The sequence below is a fragment of the Ahaetulla prasina genome, chromosome 8, assembly GCF_028640845.1.
Source record: "Ahaetulla prasina isolate Xishuangbanna chromosome 8, ASM2864084v1, whole genome shotgun sequence".
In the NCBI taxonomy this organism is placed as follows: Eukaryota; Metazoa; Chordata; class Lepidosauria; order Squamata; family Colubridae; genus Ahaetulla; species Ahaetulla prasina.
In genome coordinates this window covers 7,977,671-8,001,429 of record NC_080546.1, presented here as the reverse complement: position 1 = coordinate 8,001,429, position 23,759 = coordinate 7,977,671, and the positions used below count along the sequence as shown (strand labels likewise).

At 44.7% G+C, this 23,759-nt stretch overlaps 1 long non-coding RNA gene across 1 annotated transcript in view; it reads right to left on the bottom strand.

Annotated features, from left to right (window-relative positions):
* The window catches only part of LOC131202984 (uncharacterized), a 72,553-nt gene extending 51,353 nt beyond the window's left edge, over positions 1-21,200 (bottom strand). The window contains exon 1 of the long non-coding RNA XR_009156275.1: positions 20,840-21,200. This is a non-coding gene — a long non-coding RNA (uncharacterized LOC131202984). The remainder of the gene's footprint in view (positions 1-20,839) is intronic.
* Between the last annotated feature and the right edge of the window lie 2,559 nt (positions 21,201-23,759).

Genomic DNA, 23,759 nt, shown 5'->3' with positions numbered 1-23,759 from the left:
GAACGGTAGGCACGTTTGTGCGCTTATGCACGCCCCTTATGGTCCTCTTAGGAATGGGGTGAGGTCAATAGTAGAAAGTTTTTGGTTAAAGCTTTTAGGATTATGAGAAGAGACCACAGAGTCAGGTAAAGTATTCCAAGCACTGATGATTCTGTTACAGAAGTCGTATTTTCTGCAATCTAGATTAAAGCGGTTGACATTAAGTTTAAATCTATTGGTTGCTCTTGTATTATTGCAATTAAAGCTGAAGTAGTCTTTAACAGGAAGGACATTACAATAGATGATTCTGTGAGTTAAACTTAGGTCTTGTCGAAGGCGACGGAGTTCCAAGTTTTCTAAACCCAGGATTTCAAGTCTGGTGGGATAAGGTATTTTGTTGTTTTCAGAGGAATGAAGAACTCTTCTTGTGAAATATTTCTGGACTCGCTCAATTGTATTGATGTCAAAAAGGTCGGCCCTCACTGCTCTATCCTATCACTCTCTTATTAAAATAAGTGATATCTTTATATCAGTGTCCTGTGCATGGAATCTACGGGCAAAAATCCTCCCCCCGCGTTTCTAAATTGTTACATAATTTTATTATAAGGAGCATTGCCCATTGGTTTCTCTGGAGAGAGGCAAGTTACTGTCTGAATCTGGAGAACGATTATAGCGCCTGGAAAAGAGATGATTACAGGACAAAGAAAGTGGAGAGGAATTTTTTTTTTTAATTTATTATGGCAAAACCCAAAAGTGTGAAAATAAACAAAATGGTTATTCGTGCACTCCGTTCGTTCCTATATAAAGAGTGCCGCTGGAAACCCTGAAAAATTCTGCAATATCTCCCTGTCTCACATCTTCCGTAAATTTATCTCAGGAGAGATCCTGCCGTTCTTTTTGCTTCCCATCACCGAGGGAAATGTTTCCTCTGCCAGGAAGGTCAGAAGAAAACGTGTGACTGTCAACATCCTGTTGAACACGAGGAATGTGAACTAAGTGGCATAAAGCAGTGCTTGGCTTTGCTTTGCTTTGCTTTTTGCTTTGCTTTGCTTTTGTCGTGTCCCACTCCTCCTCTGACGGCCGGGTCGGGGAAGTCCGTATCAAGCGTGCCTCTGCAGCTCTGCCAAAGTCCTATCAGAGTCCTCAGGGCAGGCAGGAATCCAAGATGTGACTTCAGCAATCCAGATTAGACTTTGCCTGACTCAGAGAATGCCAGAAAGCAGATCCCTTATATAGGCCATGGGGTGTGGCTCCATAACTCAGCACTTATCCAGGCCTGCCCCTCCTTTCCTTTTGCTGACGTCGCCTCTCCATTCTCCGGAAGCGTGGATCTATCCATTGCATTGTTTCATCTCCAGCTGTTGGTAATCCCAGCTCATGGCTGGCTTCAGGAGCACATGCTATCGGAGGGGAGTTTGTTTGTTCGGTTTGTCCGGGCATGGTGCCGGGGCTGGGGGCTGGAGGCATGCCAGGACATTCTTCTGTACTATCAATGTCTGGCAGGAGATAAGAGGGGCCCAGCTGCGGCGGGGGGAGCGAGCGAGGCACAACAGCTTTGCTTTGCTTTGCTTTGCTTTGCTTTGCTTTGCTTTGCTTTGCTTTGCTTTGCTTTGCTTTGCTTTGCTTTGCTTTGCTTTGCTTTGCTTTGCTTTGCTTTGCTTTGCTTTGCTTTGCTTTGCTTTGCTTTGCTTTGCTTTGCTTTGCTTTGCTTTGCTTTGCTTTGCTTTGCTTTGCTTTGCTTTGCTTTGCTTTGCTTTGCTTTGCTTTGCTTTGCTTTGCTTTGCTTTGCTTTGCTGTTGTGTCTTCGGCTCCTGAGCCTGGCCCCTTGGCAGAGAGTGACTCAGAGAGTGAGGGGGAAGAGCCGACAGGGCTTCCCTCTGCAGGACCTTCCTCTCTGGCTCCGCTTCAGATTCCAGAGGCAGGCCAGGTGGAGGAGATAACGAGGCCTCCGTCCCCTGACTCTTCCCCCTCCCAGACAATGCCTCAAGACCCAGCTGCTGACAATCAGTCCTGGTTAAATCCCAGGCATCGCAGAAAGGAGAGACGGGAACAACAAAAGGGGCCTCTGGTGGCTCAGCAGACTAAGTCTGTCTGTTATTAACACAGCTGCTTGCAATTACTGCAGGTTCAAGTCCCACCAGGCCCAAGGTTGACTCAGCCTTCCATCCTTTATAAGGTAGGTAAAATGAGGACCCAGATTGTTGGGGGCAATAAGTTGACTTTGTATATAATATACAAATGGATGAAGACTATTGCTTAACACATTGTAAGCCACCCTGAGTCTTTGGAGAAGGACGGGATATAAATTCAAATAAAAAAATAAAAAAAGAAGGAGTGGGGCAGGCCTAGAGAGTGCTGAGTCACTGAGCTGCACCCCACAGGGTATAAAAGCAGGAGGAGCTGCTCTATAGCTTCTTGTGATGGACAAAAACTGACTCTTGGAAACTTTGGCTGCAATATTTCGAGACTAAGAATTTGGCTTCTGGATTTCTGTTTATTTCTGAACTCTTGGTTGCTCCAGCAACGAACTGCAGTTACGCTGGCTTCCAAGGAGATAAGAGAACTTGGCAGGCAATCGCAGGTTCATTGCCAGAACTGATATCTGTCGAAGGAATAAATTGCTGGCAGATATAGTCAGCTCGCATGTCTTCTTGGTTGTGGTTGGGGGGGGGAACAGAACATTTGCTTTGCTTTGTTTCATAATGGTGGGGTGGACTTTCTTCTTCCTGGCATATATTCTGTTCATCTCTCAACCTAATGGGAGTGATAAACAAAGCACCAATATTATTGAGGGTGGAGGAAGAGAAGGAGGAGGAGGAGGAGGAGGGGGAGAACTCTGTGGTCCTTGGTGCTCTCTGAACTTGGTAATTTCCTTGAAGACATTTCATTACCAAACCAGGTAATTTCATCAGTGATAGAAGGAGAGGAGGTTAGGAGGAGGAGGAGGAAGAGGAGGAGGAGGAGGAGGAGGAAAAGGAGGAGGCAGACTATTGGGTCCTTGGTTTTCTCTGACCCTGGTTATTTTTTCACAGATGTTTCATTACCCAACTACAGTAGTAGCCAAAATTGTGGAAATCTTTTGGGAAAAGTTTATTTTTGAGGTTTGATGGCTAATAACACCACTTTTTTGGGGGGGAGTTTCAAGATAATCCTATTCCAGTGCTGGAATGGCCTGGGAATAGCCCAGACCTTCACCCAATTGAAAATCCAAGGAGCCGACTAAAGAAACTGGTTAGTCAGAAGCGACCCAGCAATCAAACCCAGTTAATAGAAGCCATCCTTCAATCTTGGTTTCACATTAGAACAGTCGCAGAACTAAAAGACTTGATTCACTCCATGAAAAGACATTGTAAGGCCATAATTCATGCTAAAGGTTACTCAGCTAAGTATTCACTAACATGGTGATAATTTTTGGATGTCTCATTTTTTCTATGGTGATTATTTTTGTATATCTCATTTCACTTTTCTTCTTTATAACTGCTATTCTAATAGCAAATCCTTCCTCAATGAGTCTGTCATTTGCACCTCTATAACTGTCTGGTTCGGTTCTGCAACCCAACAAGAAAAACACAGACTTCAGAGGATAATTAGAACTGCAGAAAAAATAATTGCTACCAACCTGCCTTCCATTGAGGACCTGTATACTGCACGAATCAAGAAGAGGGCCGTGAAAATATTTACAGACCCCTCGCATCCTGGACATAAACTGTTTCAACTCCTACCCTCAAAATGACGCTATAGAGCACTGCACACCAGAACAACTAGACACAAGAACAGTTTTTTCCCGAAGGCCATCACTCTGCTAAACAAATAATTCCCTCAACACTGTCAAACTATTTACTAAATCTGCACTACTATTAATCTTCTCATCGTTCCCATCACCAATCTCTTTCCACTTATGACTGTATGACTGTAACTTTGTTGCTGGTAATCCTTATGATTTATATTGATATATTGACCATCATTTGTGTTGTAAATGTTGTACCTTGATGAAGGTATCTTTTCTTTTATGTACACTGAGAGCATATGCACCAAGACAAATTCCTTGTGTGTCCAATCACACTTGGCCAATAAAAAATTCTATTCTATTCTATTCTCAAAGTTATTGCGTTACATTCTTGATTAAATTATCTTACCATTGATATCTAATTTTATGGTACTACTCCAAAAAAAAAAGGGAGTGTTATCAGCTAGTTTTAGAAAATGCACTTTTCCCAAAAGCTTTCCACAATTTTGGCCACTACTGTAGGTAACATCATCAGTGCTGGACTGATTAGAAACACAAACTTACTACAGGTAGTCCTTGACGTACGACCACATTCACGTCTTGTGGATGCGACACCGTTTCAAAGCGTAACGTTCTTCCTTAATTGGACACGTCGTGTTTCTTGAATCCCATCAATTGAGTCTGGTTCCTCAGGGCTTAGGATTTAGTAGATTTAGTGTGGATTTATCAGGGTTTAAGAGTTTGAGGAAGCCCTGTAGATTTGCTGAAGTTCTAAATAGTTCACACAATTAGCTACGGATATAAATGGATCAGCTTCAAATGCAGACAGCAGCCAGAGTTAAACAAATGGATTATCCGGGATACAGGACTTATTTTTCAGCACAAGGATGGAAATGACCTTTTTCCAGAGATCCATTTTGTTTAATGTGTTTTCAATGTTCACGGGTGGAATCCATGATTAATGGTGCAGTTTTCATTTTCACAGCTTTTCTTGAAGAACAGTTGTGTATGTATTATTTTGTACGTCTGACAAGCTGAGTGTAAGAGGAAGCGTTAGCGTCGCAGCCTTCGCCTCCCCCGAATATTCCCGCCGGAGTTGGGTAAGGATTAGGAACTAATCCAACCACACACAAAACCGGAAGATTAATCGAAATGAATTTCGTTATGGTTACTAAGGATTATAATAAAGAGCAGATGTAGTTTGTGTGTGCGGACAATCTCCTATTCTTAATTTAAATGAATACAAATGTGAATATCTCGTTACGAGCTTAAAATATCATGCATATCAAGCCATTGTTGAAAAGTTGCCTAAACTTTCTTAACTTTTCAAAGCAGACAAGCTTTTCTTTTCTTTTCTTTTCCCCCTTCTCACCTGATTGGTGATCTAACTCCAGGCTCTGAATGTTGATTTGTTCCTTATTTAATCTAGTCTCATCAAGGAAAGAACCAATCTAGAACTAAGGACAAATTTCTTGACAGTTAGAACAATTAATCAGTGGAACGACTTGCCTCCAGAAATTGTGGGTGCTCCAATACTGGAGGTTTTTAAGAAAGAGATTGAACAAACATTACCGTGTTTCCCCGAAAATAAGACCCTGTCTTATATTTTTTTGAACCCTGAAATAAGCGCTTGGCCTTATTGCCAAGTGCTTAAAAGCCCGATTGGGCTTATTATCAGGGGATATCTTATTTTGGGGGAAACAGGATAGTCTGAAAGGTATAGAGTTTCCTGCTGGAGCAAGGGGTTGGACTAGAAGTCCTCCAAGGTTCCTTCCATCCCTGTTATTCTGTTATTAGTCCTGGTTTAACTTCCAAAGGAGAAACACTTTGTGATACCCAAAAAGATAGCAAAAACCAGGAGTCTGGTAGCATCTAATAACAATTTTTTAAAAAATGTTTGTCTGCCAATCTCCTTCCAGGTACAATCCAAGGTGCCGATTATCACATCATAACCCCACATGGTTTGAAACCAGGTTATTTGAAGGACTGTCTCTCCCCTATTATAGCCTTCTGGTACACTAGGGCAGAAAGAATAGAATAGAATAGAATAGAATAGAATAGAATAGAATAGAATAGAATAGAATAGAATAGAATAGAATAGAATAGAATAGAATTTTTTATTGGCCAAGTGTGATTGGACACACAAGGAATTTGTTTTGGTGCAGATGCTCTCAGGGTAGGTATAGTACAAGTCCCATCAATTAGGGCTGGTCATCTGATGGGATAATGAAAAAGGACCTTCTCGACGGTGGCCCCTTCTTTATAGAACTTCATTTCCTCCAAGGTATGGCAACTCCAAATCTCAACCAACAAATGCTCTGTCTTACACACTGGCAAAGAAAATCAGAACACCAAATGCAAGTTGGGCAGAAACAATCTCATAGATGACCCTTACTCTGTCAAGGACCTAGGAGTACTCATCTCAAATGATCTAAGCCCCAGAGCTCACGGTAACAGCATTGTCAAAAAGGCATTAAGAATTGTTAACCTAATCTTGCGAAGCTTCTTCTCTGGTAACATTGTACTGCTAACTAGAGCATACAAAACCTTTGCCAGACCAATTCTTGAATACAGCTCATCTGCCTGGAATCCACACTGTATATTGGACATTAACACGATTGACCCGGTCCAGAGGTATTTCACGAGAAGAGTCCTCCCCTCCTCTAGTCACAATAGAATCCCTTATGCCACCAGACTTCAAATTCTGGGCTTGGACAATCTGGAACAGTGCCGCCTTCGGTCCGATCTAAGCATAGTACACAAAATTATCTGCTACATCTTACCTGTCAATGACTTCCTCAGCTTCAACCACAATAATACACTGGCAAACAATTGATACAAACTCAAGGTAAACCACTCCAAACTCGATTGCAGAAAATACGTCTTCAGCAACAGAGTGGTCAATGCCTGGAATGCTCTACCTGACTCCATTGTTACAGCCTCAAACCCCCAGAGCTTCAACCTCAAACTGTCTCCTGTGGACCTCACTCACCCCATTCCTAAGAGGTCCATAAAAGGGGCATGCATAAGTGCACCAGCATGCCTACTGTCCCTGTCCTACTGTCCCCATTTATCAGTACTTACTTCTTTTGTTTATGTTTATACCTATACCTGCTATCTTGCACGAGAAAGAAAGAAAGAAAGAAAGAAAGAAAGAAAGAAAGAAAGAAAGAAAGAAAGAAAGTAAGTATGGTTGGCCCCCAGCCTGCTGTTTTTCCAAAAGGTTGTGACCAGGGGACCGCAAATGGAGATGGAGCCAATCAAAAGGCTGATTTGATTGTGTTGTTACTACCATGGGTTTTTTTAAGCCAAGGAAGGTATCTGCAAGCCCGACCTTCAGTGTTCTGACAGGTAAAAAAAGGTAAAGGAATCCCGGTGGATTTTACTCTTTCTAGTTGTTGCCAATTTTATGGGACGATGCTCATCTCTGTTTCAAGGCCATTGAGCCAGCACTGACTGAAGACATTTCCATGGTCCTGTGGCCAGCATGATGTCATGGATCAGCACAGTGCACAGTGCACAGTGCATCTGGGATAAGCAGGGTGTTGTGACTCCAGCCCCCGAGCCTGGCCCCATGCCTGAAAGTGACTCCGAGAGTGAGGGGGAAGGTCCGGTAAGGCTTATCTCAGGAGCACTGATTCCTTTGGCTCAGCTCCAGGAGCCAGAACCAGACCAGTTGGAGGATGTAATGAGGCTGACATCCCCTGATTCCTTCCTTCCTCAGGCTACGCCTTCAGACCCAGCTGATAATAATACTAATCAAGCCTGGATCGACCCGCGCTTCAGAAGATTAGAGAGGCGGCATCATCAAAAGGAAGGGTGGGGCAGGAGCCCCACCCCACAGGATATATAAGGAGCTTTGGGACTGCTCTCACTCCACGGGAAGCAAAAGTTTAGCTGATCTGTTTCAAAAAGAGCTGAAAGTCTTGCCACGTGAGTCATTTGTTTGAACTTTGGCGGGCAGCTGTGATTTCTCTGCCAGGACTGATAAGAGCCGTGAATCCACTGGCTGAAGGCCAGCTCGTGAGTCTGGAGTGGGGAAGGAGACAGAACACAGGGATTAACACCAGACAAAAGAGTGGAAAGCAATAGCCTAATCAAGGATATACCCACTCAGACAAGCAAACATAGACAACAGCCTAATCAAGGAACAGCCAAGAAGACTCCCATCAATACTGACAGAGCAACTGTATATAAACAGGCAACAAGCCCCACTCCCTTCTAGCATGGATGTTGTTGTCTAGTTTGGTAATGAAATGTCTGCAAGAAAACAACCAAGCTCACGGAGCATTAAGGACCCCGTAAATCCTTCTCCTCTTAAGAAGAAGACCTGATAATCCTTCTCCTCTTAAGAAGAAGACCTGATGTTTATTTTCTTCAAAAAGTCAAACAATCTACCAAACAGAGCGGAATGGCCAGGTCCAGTTTGGTAACAGCGAAAATGCGCAGGAAACTTTCTGATCAAACAACCACGAGCAAGGTCAAGCAAAATTCGCCATGGGGAGCCCATTAAACAGGAATGTTAAATCTGCTGCTTTAATGGCCATCTTCAGTTCTGGCAGCTAGTCTCTTGCAATTTGCTGTCAGTCTCATTAAATGTAAAAGGAGTGAACTCACAAAGACAAGCGTGACCCTCTCTCTCTCTCTCCCCCTCTCTTACACACACACACACACACACACACACACACACACACACACACGATAACCAGACTGGGATGGGCAGTCAGAGCAATTAGCAACTAGCAATTCTTCTGTTGCTTGCAGCCACCTGAGCCCAGCAAATTAAAAACCACTCTGGAGGGATTCTTGCTAAACCGAATGCTGAAAGACTGTCACATTAGAGAAGGACCCCAGGTTGTGGCTAAGGCAGCCTCTGAGTTTCACCACAACTCCGACTTTATGAATGGCTCAGGGCTGACATGGGGCTCCTGCATGAAAGAATTAAAAAAAAAAAAGAATAGCCAGGGGTTGAGTCTGACTTGCATATTATCAAGTCAAAACCGAACTCAAAATCGTAGAAATGGTGGTAGACTTTAGGAGAAACCCTTCCATACTTCCACCTCTTACAATACTAGACAACACAGTATCAACAGTAGAGAACTTCAAATTTCTACGTTCTACCATATCTCAAGATCTAAAATGGACAGCTAACATCAAAAACATTGTTGTGCCTTGTCCACTTTCCCCGCAGCCGGGGCCTTCTTATCTGCTTCCGAACGCTGAGGAATGTCCTAGCATGCCTCCCGGCCCCAGCCCTGGCTCCATGCCCAGGCAAACGGAGCAACTAGACCCCTCCCCCTCCCCCACAGCATGTGAGCCTGAGGAAGGTCAATTACCAACAGCTGCAGACTGGAGTGACCCTCGCTTCAGGAGAATTGATAAGCGGCGTCAACAGAAGGAAGGGAGGGGCAGGCCGGGATAAGTGCTGAGTCATGGAGCCACACCCCATGGCCTATATAAAGGATCTGCTTTCTGGCATTCTCTGAGTCAGGCAAAGTCTACCTTATCTTGCTGAAATCACTTTCTGGTCTCCTGCCTGCCTTGAGAACTTTGCTAGGACTTTGGCAGAGCTGCAGAGGCATGCCTGATTGGGATTTCCCTGACCAGCGGAGGAGTGGGACACAACAAACATCATCAAAAAAGCACAACAAAGAATGTTCTTTCTGCGCCAACTCAGAAAGCTTAAACTGCCCAAGGAGCTGCTGATCCAGTTCTACAGGGGAATTATTGAGTCTGTCATCTGCACCTCTATAACTGTCTGGTTTGGTTCTGCAACCCAACAAGAAAGACACAGACTTCAGAGGATAATTAGAACTGCAGAAAAAACAATTATTACCAACCTGCCTTCCATTGAGGACATGTATACTAGAGAAGTCAAAAAGAGGGCTGTGAAAATATCTACAGACCCCTCACATCCTGGACATAAACTGTGTCAATTCCTACCATCAAAACGACGCTATAGAGCACTGCACACCAGAACAACTAGATACAAGAACAGTTTTTTCCCGAAGGCCATCACTCTGCTAAACAAATAATTCCCTCAACACTGTCAAACTATTTACTAAATCTACACTACTATTAATCTTCTCATCGTTTTCATCACCAATCTCTCTTCACTTATGACTGTATGACTGTAACTTTTTGCTGCTATCATTAAGGGTTAAATTGCAACCTATGACCATCATTTGTGTTGTAAATGTTGTACCTTTGATGAAGGTATTTTTTTTTCTTTTCTTTTGTGTACACTGAGAGCATATGCACCAAAACAAATTCCTTGTGTGTCCAATCACACTTGACCAATACATTCTATTCTATTCTATTCAATAATACGCGCGCGAACAACCGCTTTATTTATTCAAATTTATATACCGCCCTATCTCCCGAAGGACTCAGGGCGGTATATAAATTTGAATAAACCCAATGTAAATCGTTCTAAACTTGACTGTAAACAGTATGATTTCTGTAACAAAGTTGTCAAAGTCTGGAATGCCCTACTATTGATCCGGTTGTCTCAGCTACAAATTTTCACAGTTTCAGTCACAAATTGACTTCCGTGGACCTTACTTCATACTTAAGTGTGTCAGCTTTGGAAGCCATATTAGGCCGGAAGCTTCCGTGCTGCCACTTTCTCATGTGTGGGAAAGTAGGAAGGGGGACTTAGTAGAGGGGTTGTCTTTAGACATAATAGCATTCTTCCTGTCGGTCAAGGTCAGGCCGATCCTGCGTCTGGAGGAGGAGTGGTCGGAGTGATGTCTCGGGATGGGACGGATGGCGATTGGAGCACGTGGTCGACTGCGGAATGAGGGGATGGATTTGGGGTTTTTGATTTACTGAGGGAAAACCTGGACCTCTCAGATTCGGGTTTTCCCAGATGTGCCAGTTTACCTATCCTAGTAAATAGAACTTTGAAAAATGCTTGCTTCAGAATTTTTACTTGAAGTTTGGATTTTTATTCTGGAATGCTGACATTGTGGTCCGTAGAGGGGTCATGCAGAATTACCCTAATGTGCCTAAGCATCCCTCTCATTGTATTTTTTTTTCTTTTATTCTTGTTCTCGTTTTTGTTTGACAAATTCTAATAAATTAATAAATAAAATAAATAAATAAGTTTCTCCTTAATTCCTGGTTGCTTCTCTCCTTGATTAGTTTCCATCCATTGTTCCTTGTCTGGCCTTCTGGTTTGCTTTGGAAAATAGGGTGACCCCCTTCCTCCCTGTGACAGCCCCTCAAATATTAGAAGACTGTTATCACGTCTCCCTTAGTCCTTCTTTTCTTTTCTTTTTTTAATATTCTTTTTTATTATACATCTTCCTTTGTTATACATCGCGTTTCCATGTCTGCAACAACGGTGTACTGTCCGTATCAAATCTCTTTTGAGTACACATAATATTATACACCCTAATGATAGCCATTATTCTCTTAATATATACAATATAACATTCACTTCTGGTCGCTCTATACAATTTAATCTGTTATCAAATGTAATCCAATAATAATATTGCTTATAGTGTTATGCTTATATATATCTATATGTATACATTCACCTCTATTTTATTAATCATCCTTAATTATAAATATATGAACTGCTTCTGTTTTCAAACCATTTATAAAATCGGTTCCATGTTCAATAATATCTGTTTCCTCTTTCTCCTTAATTTTCATTGTTAACCTGTCCATTTCAGCACAGTCTATTTTCTTTATTAAAGGTTTTCTTTAGTAAAGGTTCCCCTTGAATATATGTGCTAGTTGTTCCCAACTCTAAGGGGCGGTGCTCATCTCCGTTTCAAAGCCAAAGAGCCAGCACTGTCCGAAGACGTCTCCATGGTCATGTGGCTGGCATGACTCAATGCCAAAGGGGCATGGAGCGCTGTTCCCACCAAAGGTGGTCGCTATTTTTCTACTTGCATTTTTTACGTGGTTTCGAACTGCTAGGTTGGCAGAAGCTGCGACAAGTATACGGCAGCACTAGGGATTCGAACCACTGAACTGCTGACCTTTCAATCGACAAGCGTCTTAGCCACTGAGCCATCTTATTTTCTTTATTACATTTTCACCTATAGGTATACTTTTGTTTTTAGAATTTTGTTCCTGCATAATTCTCACTGCTGTTATTACATGTAACATCTTAGTCCTTCTTTTTCTATAGACTAGCCATGCCCAGTTCCTGCAACCGTTCTTCGGATGTTTCAGCCTCTGGCTAAAACTGTACAGTTCTTAATTATCCATGCTGCATTCTAAGCTACTGATCCAAAACGCCGAGCTCAAAGAAATATCTATTGAACTACTTCTTGCTAGTTATACGTGCAGCGATAAACAGGGAAAAGCAATCGTTCCCTTCACCTTTGGCCAACCCAGAGTAGTAAAAACATCTGATGCATTTCCCCCACCAATCTGTTCTCGTTCGACTTGAGGGAAGAGAAGTTTATTTTTTAGAAAAAAATGTTCTCTAAAGGGAGGACAATCCTGGTGAAGTTTCTTACGGGATGTGCACTCTGTCCTTTGCTCTTAACTGGTGGTCTTGGTGTTATGACCATCATGGAACCTGCCTATTACAATCGTAAGTCGTAACAGACGTAAAATGGGTCGGTTATGTAGCTGATACAATGTTAGAAGGTTCATTGCATGGTCCTTAAATGTAAGCATGAACACTGCAGTCAGTAAGGAAATGCGGTGGTCGTAAGTGCAAACCCATTGTTTGTTTGTTTTGCCAAAAACTGGAAATAAATGCTGGTTTTCAGCAACGCCTTCATAAAATGGAGTCAGGGAACTGCATGGCTCTGTAACCGACTGTAAATGCCACTGTTTTGTTGAACATCCAAAATGTGGTCACATGATTGCTCTGTGTGTGTGTCTTTGTGTGTGTGTGAGAGAGAGAGAGAGGGAGGGAGAGAAAGATGAGAGATGGGAGGTGAGAGATAAGAGAGAGAGAGAGAGACGGGGGAGAGAGATGAAAGAGAGAGAGAGGAGAGATGAAAGAGAGAGATGGGGGAGAGAGATGAGAGAGAGATGTGGGAGAGAAATGAGAAAGCGAGATGAGAGAGAGATGAGAGATGAGAGAGATGGGGAGAGAAGATGAGAGAGAGATGAGAGAGAGAGAGACAGAGAGAGAGAGAGATGAGAGAGAGAAAGATGAGAGATGAGAGAGAGATGAGAGAGAGAGAGAGAGACAGAGAGACAGAGAGAGACCCTCAGAACTTTGGATCTGGGTAATAATTCCCCTTCTTCAGGTAGGTCATAATTTCAAATGGCCACTAAGCAACCAGTCATAAGTCGAGGACTACCTGTATTTAGTGACATACAGAATGTATATAAAGTTTGTATTTCACTAAGAAAACATGAATACAAGCAGCATCTGTTGTAGAAGTTCATACATTCAAAAACTTGTTAACCCCTTAAAAATAAACCATATACAACTGGTCCTCAACTTACAGCCACAATTGAGCCCAACATTTTGGCTGCTAAGTGAGATATTTGTTAAGTGAATTTTGCTCCATTTTATGACCTTTTTCTTACCACCGCCGTTAAATGAATCATGGCAATTGATAAGTTAGTAACCCATTTATTAAGTGAATCTGATTTCCCCGTTGATTTTGCTTCTCAGACGGTCACAAAATGTGATCACATGACCCTACAAAAGGGTTTGATGCAGTGGTGGGATCCTGCTGGTTTAATAACCAGTTTGCTTAGCACGCGCCAGACACACACTGCACGCATATGCGCGCTTTGCAGAACATTGAACTTTCACATTGCTGAGAGCAAGGAAAACAGCTGAGGAGCAGCAATCCACTCTGTCGCCCTGATCAGCTGGGCTTCGGAAGCAGAAATATAGGTAAGTATAACGCAGGGGCGGGCGGGTGGGCCCACTTCAAAGAAAGAGAGAACCGGTTCACTTATGGCTGAAAGTCTGAGCAAACAGTACAGCTGAACTGGTCTGAACCGGTAGAATCCCACCACTAGTTTGGTGTAAGATGAATCACCTCAAAAAACTTATAAGTAATTGTTGAGAATCAATACTGAGAGGAAAGAATCAAGTTACGGGAGACAGGGGACTTTGTCAAATATATCTTTTGAGTCCGGTTAAACCAGTGGTTCTCAGCCTTTATAGTGCTGCGACCTCTTTAATACAATTCCCCACGATGTGGTGACCCCAACCGCAGAAGGGGAAAAAAAGCGGCAAATTGTTTTTTTGAATTTATCGCGCCTGAAGCCATATTGGCTAGCGATCTGAACTGCTTGCAATTGCCTTGAGGACGGAGGCATTAAAGTGGAGACTCCTCCCCTATTAAGTTTATCGCGCCTGAAGCCAGATTAGGCTAGCGATTGGGAGTGATTGCAGCTGGCTTGAGAGGGAGACATCAGAGCAAAGATTTCTCTCTTTTTTAATTCATCGCGCCTGAAGCTGAATTTGGCTAGCGATTTGAAGAGCCTGCAGCTGGCTTGTGAAGTCAACCATTGAAGCGCGATTCTTTGACTCGCAAGTATACTTCCCATATTTCCAATGGTCTTAGGCGACCCCTGGCAAATCGTCATTCGACCCCCAACGGGGTCGCGACCCAGAGGTTGAGAACCGCTGAGTTAAACCCTTGTTGACTAAACCTGTAACTGAGTTCCATTCAGACCATCGAAGTTGACATTCACTTTTTCTGTTCCTTATCGGTATAAAAATTTTATTAATGTGCTGTCTTATTAAAACTGTAGGTAGCTCTCAACTTAGAACCATTTCTTTAGTGGACATTCCAAGTTAAAAGGGCACTAAAAAAAATGAGACTTATTGAGATGACCCAGAGTTGGGCACAGAAGCAACATAGTCGGAACGAAGGCACAGCTCCACTTTGTTGCTCCAACTTTCCCCAAAAAGTCCCACTGTTTACTGCAAGTCCAGCAGCAAAGCTCTAAACACGCACTTCCAATAGTTCCTGGCTGCCATTAATCTGGAGGAGCAGCACAGTTCTGAGAGTGGCCACCATCCAGGGAATTTGGTTCCAGGGAGTCCTCGTCACAGGAAGAGTTCATCGGGACTGCAGTACAACCCGAAGCACAACTGTGTTGTTGCAAATGCGCACAATAGCCAGTGTTCTGTCTCCGTTCCCACTCTGGAGTAACGAGCTGGCCTACAGCCAGTGGATTCACGGCTCCTATCAGTCCTGGCCGAGAAAACGCAGCTGCCTGCCAAAAAGTTTAAACAGATTAAGACTTCAGCTCATTTCGAAATGATTCAGCTAATTTGCTTCCCGTGGAACTGAGAGCAGACCCAAAGCTCCTTATATATCCTGAGCCCCACCCTTCCCTTTGATGATGCAGCCTCTCTAATCTTCTGAAGCGTGGGTCGATCCAGGCTTGATTAGTATTATTATCAGCTGCGTCTGAAGGCGTAGCCTGAGGAAGGGAGGAATCAGGGGATGTCGGCCTCATTACATCCTCCGACTGACCTGGTTCTGGCTCCTGGAGCCGGACCAAAGAAATCAGTGCTTCTGAGGTAAGCCTTACTGGCCCTTCCCCCTCACTCTCACTTTCGGGTATGGGGCCAGGTTCGGGGGCTGGAGCTACAACAGCCAGGTCAGGCAAGCAAAACGAGCAAGTCAAGGCACAGCCATGTATCAGGATGTTGGTAACAGCACGTGAGACTGGAAAAAGGCAACGCTTATTCCTGACAAGTGCCCCTCCCAATGGCGTCTCTTTAAATCTCATTCCCCAGTTGAGCCTTGTGAAGAGGGGCAGGGCCCCCCTTCCGAGTTACCAGGTCGCCCTGCGCCAATCCTGTCTTTTCTCTGTGCTTGAGGGCAGTGGGGAAATCCAATTTTTTTTCACTACTGGTTCTGTGGGCATGGCTTGGTGGGCATGGTGTGGCTTGGTGGGCATGGCAGGCAAAGGATATTGCAAAATCTCCATTCCCTCTCCGCTCCAGGGGAAAGATACTACAAAATCCCCATTCCCACCCCACTCCAGGGGAAGGATACTGTAAAATCTCCATTCCAACCCCACTCGAGGGCAAGGATACTTCAAAATCCCCATTCTTCCCCACTCCTGAGGGAAGGATATTGCAAAATCTCGATTCCCACCACATTCCAGGGGAAGGATATTGCAAAATCTCCATTCCCACCCCACTCCAAGAGAAGGATATTGCAAAATCCCCATTCCCTCCCCACTCCTGGGGGAAGGATACTGCAAAATCCCCATTCCCAGCCCACTCCAGGGGAAGGATACTACAAAATCTCCATTCCCAGCCCACTCCACGGGAAGGATACTACAAAATCCTCATTCCCACCCCACTCCAGAGGAAGGATACTGCAAAATCCCCCTTCTCACCCCACTCCTGGGGGAAGGATATTGCAAAATCTCCATTCCCACCCCATTCCAGGGGAAGGATACTACAAAATCTCCATTCCCACCCCACTCTAGGAGAAGGAATTTCCGCTACCAGAACCTGCTAGATTTCACCCTTGACTGGGGGTAATTGCTCGTTGCGAGAGCTGCTCTGCTCCAATGCCTGCCCTCTCCTCCCTGCTCGCTTGTTCATCCTGCACCCTCTCTCCTTCACTGGCAAGCCTTCCCAGGCTCAACGGACCTGTTCTGTCCCCCCTCGCCTCCGTCCGAGCGATGGCTTAATTAGTCGGCACTATCAGCTCCGGCAGCAGAATAGCCAGCGTCTGTCAAGTGTCTCTGTTATCTCCCTCAACGCCAATGAGTCACCCAGGAACAAACTTCAGCTCTTAGTTACTCAGTTGATTTGCCTGCTACGAAGAGGCACAGCAGTTCTTGCTGCCTTTATATCCTGTGGGGTGTGGCTTCATGACTCAGCACTTCCTAGGCCTGCCCCACCCCTGCTTCTGTTGTTCCCGCCTCTCCTGCCTACAAAACCTAGGGTCCAACCAAGCCTGATTGCCATCAGCTGGGTCTGAAGGCGTGGCCTAGGGAGGGAAAGAGTCAGGGGATGGAGGCCTCGTTATCTCTTCCACCTGGCCTGCCTCTGGCTCCTGGAGCTGAGCCAGGGAAGCCGGTGCTCCTGAGGTAAGTCCTGACAGCCCTTCCCCCTCACTTTCCAAGTCATTTTCTGGCAGGAGGCCCGGCTCTAAGTCACTTTCTGGCAGGAGGCCCGGCTCAGGGGGCGCAGACACAACAGGACCTGGGACTGCATGCCTTGGTCCTTTGGTCATTTCTCCATCGGCCCTAGCTCCATCTTAACCTCCTCCTTGGACCCAGACATACTTCCTACTAGTTCTTGCCTGTACAATCATTACACCATCTCCATGGTCATACGATCAAAATTTAGGCATTTGTCAACTGGCATATATTTACAGAGGTGGCAGTGTCCTATGATCATGGAATTGCCCTCACAACATTTCCAATTGGCTTCTGACAATAGCAATAGCACTTAGATTTGTATTGTTCGACTCAGAGTGCTTTTACAGCCCTCTCTAAGCAGTTTTCAGAGTCAGCCTATTGCCCCCAACACAATCCGGGTCCTCATTTTACCAACCTCGGAAGGATGGAAGGCTGAGTCAACCTTGAGTCGTTCAGGATCGAACTTCTGGCAGTCGGCAGAGTTAGCCTGCAATACTGCATTCTCACCACTGCGCCACCATGGATTCGCTAGATTTGCTTAACCACTGCAATGATTTGCTTAATAACCATGGCAATAAAGGTGCAATTCATTTAACATGCTTACTTAGCAATGGAAATTCTTGTCCTGAATTCTGGTCATATGTAAGCAGCTGTGAGTTTCACATTATGTTACTACTGGTTCACCGTTCTCATGCATGCTTGCTTCATATCACACGCACACCTGCCTTCCATGCATGCGCCCAGCCTTAAAAACTTGCCTAAATAGAATGGCATAGAGCTGGGTGACCCGCTATCAGTTCAGGCAAACAGGTCTGAACGGGCTAAATAGCACTTCTGTACATGAGGACTTCCTATAGTAACTGTTGTGCCTCGTCCTCCTCAGCCGGCCCCCTCCTGTCTCCTACCGGGCCTGTTATCAGACTCCGAATCTGATAATGAAGATGAACGGCCTGTCATGCCTCCAGCCCCCAGCCCTGGCCCCATGCCCGGAGACGATTCCAGGAGTGAAAGGAGTAGCCCAATAAATCTCACTCTACAACGTGCGTTCCTTCGACGCAGCCGTCAGTGCAGGAAATCAGCCAAGTGGTGCAATTACCCGGACCTGCTCCCTCTGACCTCTCCCTTTCCCAGATGCCGACAGTAGAGACAGCTGAAGACAATTCAGAGTAGGAGGATCCTCGCTTCCGGAGACCTGAGAGGCGACGCCAGCAGAAGGAAGGGTGGGGCAGGCCTAGATAAATGCTGAGTCATGGAGCCACACCCCACAGCCTATATAAAGGATCTGCTTTTGGCATTCCAACCTTGAGTCAAGCAAAGTCTCATCTAGTTCGCTGAAGTCACAACTTGGACTCCTGCCTGCCCTGAGAAACCTCGAAGGAATTTGGCAAAGCTGCAGAGGCTTCATTGCCACGCTTAATACGGACTTCCTAGACCCGGTCGTCAGAGGGGGAGCGGGACACAACACTAACTTAATTTCAGGGATAGCTGACTATTCAGTCTGCAAAATCTCCACTGTCCTATTACATCTGGACGAACTGCCTGCATTTTCAGATATAGCAGGGCAGTTAACTCCTGGTGCAAAAATAACTATATATCAAAACTGCCATCAAGAGGCAGAAAATGTGCCTTCTGACAGGTCTGAATGTCAAGGCTGTTGTTTTTTTTTTGTCTTTGCTTCCAAGTGTAAACAAGTCTGATCTTCTTCCTCTAAAATGGGAGTCGGTGACTAATAAGGCAGAATTGAAATGTCAGAGTAAACATTTCCAAAGCTCTAAAAATACATCTGTTGAGCCAGTATCTCTGCTTCTTAAGGGGAAAAAAAAAGAGGACTATCCTGCTGCTTGATATTATGGGTAGGAAGTTAGACACCCACCACTCTCCTAGGAAAATGAGATATTTTAGGAAATATTAAAAGGGCAGAGTATTTCCCCTAAAAGGGAGGCAGAAATTCAGCTCAACCCCCCACCTTTCTCAATGGGCCATTAAGGCCTGGGCCAGTCTATTCTACATAACAAAGATCTACCTCCCGCAGGCAGAGCCATAGCAGGAGTTGCCCAAAGCCCTTTCATTTCTTTCTTTCTTTTTTTATTGAAAAAGTTTTATAAAAACAAATAAATTTTTTCCCCCTCCCCCCTTCCTCCCCCTCCCTCCAAAACCCCCCTCCCCCCCACCTGACTTCCCGGAGCAAACACAAGGCATTGTAGGAAGCTAGCACTCACCCCTCTCCTAGAAGCATGAAATATTTTGGAGGATATTGAATAGATGAGAAATGGAGAAACCTGTTTTAAAGACAAAGCAGCTTCCTGCCTCCTCAAACCTTTGTCAATGGGCAATTAAGGCTTCAGCCAAGCTCACTCAATCCCCCCACCTTTGTCAATGGACCATCATTTGCAACACAATAGGACTCATCTAGCAACAGAAACTCACCACATGGCAAGGCTCAGGCAAGCTTGAGAGACAACCTACAACATTAGCTAAGACCCCTAAACCACCTGGGAGTTTGACAACCAATCAGGGGACATTTCTTATACAGGAACAGGAAGCACCAAGGTGGGGCGCCACAGAGAGTATAAACTCATGCACTCGGCATCCCTTCTACCCTTCTACCCTCTTCTTCTCTTCTTCTCCTTTCCTCTCTGGTTCTTCACCCAACGCCTTGAACATGTGACCACCATTAAACCATCTTTCCAAGCAGTCTCCATGTTTCCAGTGTCTTTTTCCCCACTTGGAACTGAACCCAGATGGACATTTCTTCCAACAGTATAGTTCAATAAACAAACATTCATACATTAAATTTTTGGAATCTAACACAATTATAATCCTTCTCTTTCACTGAACCTGACTTCTTCCATTAAAATCAAAAACGAGATCCTTCATTCAAAGGCAATCTGATATCTCTTAATCTGATATCTATTTTGAATATAATCAATCCAATTCTTCCATTCGTTTAGATATTTTTCTTGAGTACTGTTTTTCCAGAAGGCTGAGATTTTAGCCATCTCAGCCAAATTGGAAACTTTCAATATCCATTCTTCTATTGTAAGTAATTCTTTTTTCTTCCAATATTGTCCAATCAACAGTCTTGCTGCTGTTATTAAGTTCAAAATCAATTTAGTCTCAATCACTGTACAGCAAAGCCCTTTCATTTCATCATCACCCAGCGAGAGTCAACCAAGCCTGGGACTCAAAAGACAACCTACTAAAGTTGCCCCTGCATGGCCCAGTGGGAGTCGGACAACCAATCAGAACACAACAGTAGTGGGATTCAAAAATTTTTTACTACCGGTTCTGTGGGTGTGGTGTGCCTTGGTGGGCGTTGGCTTGGTGGACGAGGCAGGGGAAGGATACTGCAAAATCTCCCTTCCCACCCCACTTCAGGGGAAGGATACTGCAAAATCTCCCTTCCCACCCCACTCCAGGGGAAGGATACTGCAAAATCTCCCTTTCCACCCCACTCCAGGGGAAGGATACTGCAAAATCTCCATTCCCACCCCACTCCAGGGGAAGGATACTGCAAAATCTCCCTTTCCACCCCACTCCAGGAGAAGAATACTGCAAAATGTCCCTTCCCATCCCATCCCAGGATAAGGATACTGCAAAATCTCAATTTGCACCCCACTCCAGGCGAAGGATACTGCAAAATCCCCATTTCCTCCCAATCAGCTGGGACTCAGGAGGCAGAGAATAGATGGGAGCAGGGCCAGTCAGAGGCGGTATTTACCGGTTCTCTGAACTACTCTGAATTTCTGTTACCAGTTCTCCAGAACTGGTCAGAACCTGCTGAAACCCACCTGTGGAATGCAAGCTCAAATTCAAAGCCCAACAGAAGGCATAAAACCCAGGCACTCTCAGCATCTCTACCCCTTTTCTTGCCCAGAATCTCAAGCCATGTCATCCTCTTCATCAATAAACCTTCTTTCCAAACAACTTCCATGAATCCAGTGTCTTTTTCCCAACTTGGAACTGAACCCAGATGGACATTTCTTCCAACAGAGGCACGATACTGCAAGGATCTCTACTTGGAGTTTACTACTTGAAATGTAGTGTGCATCAGAGAGGGGATTAACTTACCTTCCCTACCGGTTCACAAATGTGAGTACGCATTCTTTGCATGGTCAGCTGTGTCTCCAGGGCGCAGCCCGCGACTTGCATATCTTTGTTGATGGTGTCTTGCCATCTCTGTTTTGGGCACCCGCAAGATCGCCGGCCATTGTCTTCAACTTGGTAGGCAGTCTTGGCCACAGTGGAAGGTGCCGCACTCTGGATATGTCCATGCTAATGGAGTTGGCCTTCTCTCTTCTGCTCTATAATTGGTGTCACACACCAAACTGTTGTGGAATGGTGTCATTTGTGATGCGGTCGAGAAGGGAGATACCCAATATCCAACGGAGAATTCACATCTCCATGGCATAGAGATAGCTTCTGGTCCCTGTTGTTCCCACCCAGCTTTTAAGAAGAGATTGGACATCCCGCTGTTTGAAACAATATTGTTGTGCCTTGCCCGCCCTCCTCTCCTCAGCCTCCCATCTCCTGTTGTGCCCCTCCCATCTCCTGTTATCTGAGCCAAAGGCTGATAGTGTAGAAGAATGGCCTGGCATGCCTCCAGCCCCCAGCCCTGGCACCATGCCCGGAAAGACTGAGCAAACAAACCTCCCTCCTACAGCGTGTGAGCACGAAGCCAGCCGCAAGCTAAAATTGCCGGCAGCTGAGCAGGAGGACGAAAGGTGGGCAGATCCCCGCTTCCGGAGAATGGAGAGGCGACGTCAGCAAAAGGAAGGGAGGGGCAGGCCTGGATAAGTGCTGAGTCATGGAGCCACACCCCATGGCCTATATAAAGGATCTGCTTTTTGGGCATTCCTTGAGTCAGGCAAAGTCTCATCTGGTTGCTGAAGTCACACCTTGGATTCCTGCCTGCCCTGAGAACTCTGACAGGAATTTGGCAAAGCTGCAGAGGCTCCGCGGCCACGCTTGATACAGACTTCTCAGATCCGGCCGTCAGAGGAGGAGTGGGACACGACATCTTATAGGCCTTCTTGCTTGAGCAGGCATTTGGACTAGAAGACCTCCAAGGTCCCTTCCAACTCTTATTATTCTGTATTTTATATTCTGGAATATGATCTTTGAGAGTCTGGATTAGATGGAAGTTAAATACATGAATGAGTGAACGAAAGAATGAACAAATGAATGAATGAAAAAACTGAACAAAATAGCTTGTTCAGAAGCTTCAATTGGAACATGTCTTAATTTAAAAAAAAAGAAAAGAAAAGAAACATTGCTTGTCTCCAAGTCAGAACTCTTTCCTTTTGACCTCAATCTGTATTTATCACTTCATTTTTGGTGGTTGATTTATGCCTTTTGGATTCTGAGAAAGCCAGAAAAGGCTGCCAGATAATTCAACCCGGATCAGATTTTAAATTTCTCGTGCAGTTTTCCAAATCTAAGAAATTTAAATGACGGAATTCAGGAGACACGGTGGCAATTCAATTAGGGGTTAAAGTCAGCCATGTATTTTGGGTTGGGGTTGCAGAGTAGGAAAATAATTAAACAGGCAAGCAAATAAATAAAATTAAAAAGAAGTGATCCATGCTTTATTGGTGGTATCTGTAGAAAACTTGACGCTCCCAGCAGCTGCCCGATTTAAGAGTTTCAAGGACTAACTTTGGCAGAAATTTTCTTGCAACCCTTCTGTTTGGTTTTTTTAATTTTTGGTTTCGTACCTATAAAATGAATTTCAGCCAAAATGCAGCTTTGAAAAATTGATTTCCCCCAATCTGATGTTTTGAACCTTTCCTCAAAAGGCACACACACACACACACACACACCCAAACACACAAAACCAATTAAACCTCCTACAGAGATGACTTGGTCCATCTCCAATCTCCAAGGAAGACTTGGGAGGTTGGTCCAGCGTTGCGTCAACCCGGGCAGCCAAAAATCACGCCCTGCGATTTTCTGCCTGAAAAGGTGGCTGTTTTATTGTGCGGCGGGCGGGGAACGGGATTGTGAGACCGTAATGAGTTGGAAAATAATGGCAGCCCGTAATTGATGCAAAATTGATCTATTAAAATGATGGATGCTCATTTGGACCAGCTCAAATTGTTTTTAAATGAGACGATGTGTGTGTGTGTGTGTGTGGGGAGTTTATAGCCATTGTCTCCCATCTCGTTTCAAAAGGCATCACAAGATACTTTAAAAGCAGAGATTTAGGCAGGGGCCCAAAATGGCAAGAGATTTCTAGCAAGCCACACGACGAGGCTAATCCAAGTTCACCAGGATAATTCCATCACAATATGGAGCATTATTCTGCGACAAGTGATCACAACGTGCTCCCTCCCTCACTTTTTTTTTAAATTCACGGCCAAAAAAAACCCCATAAATATGAGCTTTGACTCTGATTCATCAAAAGAAGTTGAGTTTAAGTAAACAGAATCAATAACAGAGTTGGAAGGGACCTTGGAGGTGCTGTAGTCCAGCCCCCTGTTCAAGCAGGAAACCCTATACCATTTCAGACAAAATGGTTGGCCAATCTCTTCTTAAAATCATCCACTGTTGGAGCATTCACAACTTCTGGAGGCAAGTTGTTCCACTGATTAATTGTCCTAACTGTCAGGAAATTTCTCCTTAGTTCTAAGTTGCTTCTCTCCTTGATTAGTTTCCACCCATTGCTTCTTGTCCTGCCCTCAGGTGCTTTGAAGAATAGCTTGACTCCCTCTTCTTTGGGGCAGCCCCTCAAATATTGGAAGACTGCTATCATGTCACCCCTCGTGCAGGGGTTTTAGCTAAATTTTAGCACGGAGTTCTCTACCGGTTGCTGGGTGGGCGTGGCCATGGTGGGCAGTGGTGGGTTTCAAATTTTTTTACTACTGGTTCTGTGGGCGTGGCAGGGGAAGGATACTGTAAAATCTCCATTTCCTCCAGATCAGCTGGGATTTTGGGAGGCAGAGAATAGATGGGGGTGGAGCCAGTCAGAATTTTTACTACCGGATCTCTG